Here is a 4,598-nt window from a genome sequence, read left to right on the forward strand (position 1 = left end):
CAGGGACCCCCACATGGTAACTCTTTCATTTCTCAACTGTTTTGAACGTTGTAAACGCCTCCTATCGGTCCCTTGCCCTCGAAACACGTCTGGAAAAAAGTGAGACCATTTTCGGACTCAGCACGACAAGCTGAACACGCTGATATGTGTTTCCCAGCACACGGACTTACGGTTCTCTTAATTGGCTAGCGTTAGGGTTAGTTTTCAATGCGCGATAGCTCGGGAACGATAGGTCCGTCAGCCAAATAATTCACATGGGCGCGTACAGCTCTCCAAGATCTACGCTCCGATAGGTCCGCCCTTCTCGTGCGACACCCGTAGCAAGAGTTCTCCAACTCTGACCTGTAATCCACAAGCTTTATAGACATGATAAACCTTAGAGTGTATTGAATGGTGAAATGCTAACCCTAATTTTGAGAACCACAGGTCTGTGTGAGGGGAGACACATATTGGCGCGTTCGTCTCATCAATAGCTATGCGTGGACGTAAGGCACGCCCATTTTCGACCTTTGTGGGAGGAGCTATCGCGCATCAAAGTCTAACCCTAGTTTTATGAACCACATGAGAAACACATATCAGATTGTGGAGAAACACATATCAGATTGTTCGTCATGACAAGCTATATAACATACTAAAAGATGGGCCCCTAATATCCAATGGTTTTTGACTTAGAGGCCTTAGAGAGGCTAGAAAAATAACAAAAAAAATGTTTTCAACGGGACCAATGCCATTAAATCCAGCGTGACAAAGTGAGTCAGACTAAGTAGTTTTTGTAAAAAAATATATATATTTGTGTTTGTGGGGTCCAGAAAACGTGTCTAAAAAAATATCTAAAATATTTAGAAGTGTCGTAGAGACTTGAAACCAATTCCATTGGATTCCCTGTGCTTCAGACATGGATAAACACCCTTTGTTTTAGAAAAAATGGTTATTCCCTGTCGATTATAGCCTTAAAGGGCCTCGACGCCATACAAAGGTCACGGGCGTGACCATTGATAGTTAGAAGTGTCGTAGAGACTCATTGGATTCAGCTGGATGAGAAGAAGAAAAAATTTGCCTGCTCAAAACAAACGGACACATTTTGGATTTTTAATTGATTTTAACGCGTTGGAGGCCACTAAAAATCAAATTTTTCTAAATTTCTCTAAATACACTTCCCCCCCCTATGTCAAGTAATGAAATCACACCCGGGTGAACAGGGTGAACATAGCAACCATGCTCATTTTTCTGCACAGACTAACAAAGCCAGTTGTAGGAGTGGTTTACACCACTCAAAAATATGTGGGGGTCCCTGGGGGTCCCTAGGGGTCCCCGAACCTTGAGACCCCCAAAAACTCCCCCAGGGGGGTGACACGATTCCAACGAACCCACCCCCGTCCAAAATGGTTGAGAAATGATGTCCTGACAATCATGTTCAATCTGTTTTACTTCCATCACATCATGGTTTTTTAGGCCTATGTTGTTTTTCTTTATGTTATTTTTTTGCCAGGGTTGCCTGATTTCCGTTTTTGTTTATTTGTGATAACAAAGCAATAGAACAAGATGCAAAACAACTAAACATCTGACAGACCATATAAATCTATGCATTTAGGATTAATTACACTCTTGCACGGTAGGTGGCGGTATGCACATCCGGTTTGTTGCGATCCGCTATAAAAAGGACAGAAGAAGAAGAAGCACAGCACAGCTGCGCAGAGCACACAAACCTATACTCAGGAGCAAAGTAAACAGTGTCTTTATCCTGGAACGATAAAGATGTTTTCTGCGACAACCAACAAAAAATATCGAGGTAAGGGATTTGAAAAAAATGTGTGTGGTTATGTTTGTTGGACAGGGTTCCCGCGGTCCTTTAAAAGTTTGCATTTTAGTTAAGCATTTATGTTAATTTGTCACTGCAAATTGCCGTTAAAAGTAAAAGGTTAACCAACTTCAATATCAACAGAATTAGCTATAGGCTTCATAAGTACCTATATATTTCCTCTACATGTTAGTGTGTACTGTGTAAATGAGTGTGACATCTTAAAGTGAAGTTGAATCAGTTAAAGTGAATCAATAAATCAAAAGAACATTGAAAATGAAACTGTGTGAGGCCGACGCCATTTTGGGACTAAACGTGAGGTTCAGAAGGCGGTTCCTGTGTCTATGGGTGACGCCATGTTGTGTCTAAAAAGGCGAATGTTTTGATTCATGCGTTTTTATTGTCATTTGTGTTGATTCATGAAGAGTAAGACATGCATGCACTTGTATGAACGAAAACATTGTAAACCTACATTTCAGTGCCTGTGAGCATGCATCACAGAGGTTTAATCTTAATTGTTAACTGTTCAAGCAGTCATATGCTGTGAAAAGTATACCTTACTGGCTGCTAATGGTCATTTTTGCACATTAAGAGTAAATTACAGTGGTGAATATGATAAGTGATTTGAATATGACTGAAGTATGTGATGTATAACTATACTGAACCCAACATTATACTATTGATTTTAATAACCAACAGAGTGAAATACATTACGGAAAGCAAAACATCAAGCTGTGTTTTTCCTATTTTACTCAGGAGCTTCTGTGGTACCTGCAAGCCAGTCAAGTATGACACACAATCCTAACCCACGATGGAGGAGAAAGGTAGCATGCGAAGCCTCTAAGCGAAACAGAAGAACTTTATTGGTGAGTGTTTATTTTTTTTACAAGTCTGTGGCTAATATTTATTTTTTATAGGCTTCCTACCCACATTCATATTTGGCTTTGCTAGATATTGAGTATCAAAATAATGTACACATTTGAGGCTGAACACACACGTAATTTTATTGTTCACCTTTCAACAGAAACCACCTGAAGAGCAGAGACCTGCAGCTGATGTGCCAGCTGGTAATGTCCAACCGGACCCTGACGAGAAGAGTCCAGCAGGTATGTAGTGTGAACGGGGAACCTATTATTTCACAGTTTACATATCTGTCAATATGTAATCATTGGGATTGCGTGTAATAGCACCACCCTTTCAGAGCAGGATATTCGGTATCTGGTCAGTTGTATAGTAGTGTTAAGCTGCTTTTGCCCATCTAGAATCTCTGCCACTTCTCCGTTTCATGTTTGGTGGCAGCTAATTTGACATGGTTGTGAGCTCAGAACTAGCACACATAGTTACTTAGTCAAGCTATATCTGTATGTGGACTTTGCTTGTAATCTTTAAAGATGTCACTTTGTACTTTCTCCTGTAATGTGAATACATTTGCATTTCATGCCAACCATTGTTTGTTCACTTAAACTGAACACTTACTTTTTGGGAAAACCTATAGGGGCTAAAATGGTAGTACCTAATAACTCTATCTGGTTACATATAGTTTACATATGCATATTTTGTTTATGCAGACTACATAATTCTGACGGGTAACTGCAGGAACTTGATTGATGGACTGATTTTCACTTCCTGTGTTCTACATAGTGCCAACTGGCATGGTGACTCCCGATGCCTGTGAACACTACGCACAGAGCAGCATTTCCAGGCCAGATAGAGGGACGCCTTCCTACATTCAACCAGGTATAGATTCATGCACAACATGATTTGTAATCCATTAGACCTCAGTTTTATTTGGTTGTCAATTATGGTGCTGAGGGTGAAAATGTGATAATATGGATGGATATATAGGTAAGGTAACTCGCTGGAACGTATTATGATTTAAACTTGTTTTTTGTGTTCTACATAGTGGTGACTCCAGATGCCTGTGAACACTACGCACAGAGCAGCATTTCCAGGCCAGATAGAGGGACTCCTTCCTACATTCAACCAGGTATAGATTTATGCACAACATGATTTGTAATCCATTAGACCTCAGTTTTATTTGGTTGTCAATTATGGTGCTGAGGGTGAAAATGTGGTAATATGGATGGATATATAGGTAAGGTAACTCGCTGGAACGTATTATGATTTAAACTTGTTTTTTGTGTTCTACATAGTGCCAATGGGCATGGTGACTCCAGATGCCTGTGAACACTACGCACAGAGCAGCATTTCCAGGCCAGATAGAGGGACTCCTTCCTACATTCAACCAGGTATAGATTTATGCACAACAGGATTTGTAATCCATTAGACCTCAGTTTTATTTGGTTGTCAATTATGGTGCTGAGGGTGAAAATGTGGTAATATGGATGGATATATAGGTAAGGTAACTCGCTGGAACGTATTATGATTTAAACTTGTTTTTTGTGTTCTACATAGTGCCAATGGGCATGGTGACTCCAGATGCCTGTGAACACTACGCACAGAGCAGCATTTCCAGGCCAGATAGAGGGACGCCTTCCTACATTGAACCAGGTATAGAGTTATGCACAACATGATTTGTAATACATTAGACATGTGTTTTGATTTGTGTTATTTATCACAGTATGTGTCCTCTTGTGTCTCAAAGTGTAAGAAACATCATAATTCATATTGTTATGCAATGTTTTTCAAATAAACTTAAACGATACAAAAGGAAAGTGCTAGGACCCAAGAAGCCCAAAGGGCTTATATGAGGCCTCAACCGGTGTACAACAAAGCAATTAAAAAAATGATTTGAAAGCAATATACATATTATTTATATATACCATGATTGCATAGTATA

The 4,598-nt window shown here is 39.9% G+C and overlaps 1 long non-coding RNA gene across 1 annotated transcript; it reads left to right on the forward strand.

Annotated features, from left to right (window-relative positions):
• Positions 1-1,691: 1,691 nt before the first annotated feature.
• Positions 1,692-4,292, forward strand: LOC306924669. The gene is made up of 7 exons (XR_013790196.1): positions 1,692-1,789; positions 2,555-2,664; positions 2,823-2,904; positions 3,440-3,535; positions 3,702-3,785; positions 3,952-4,047; positions 4,214-4,292. It is a non-coding gene; the product is annotated as an uncharacterized lncRNA (long non-coding RNA).
• The last annotated feature ends 306 nt before the right edge of the window (positions 4,293-4,598 follow it).

Source organism: Electrona antarctica (genome assembly GCF_951216825.1).
Source record: "Electrona antarctica genome assembly, chromosome: 1".
Lineage (NCBI taxonomy): Eukaryota > Metazoa > Chordata > Actinopteri > Myctophiformes > Myctophidae > Electrona > Electrona antarctica.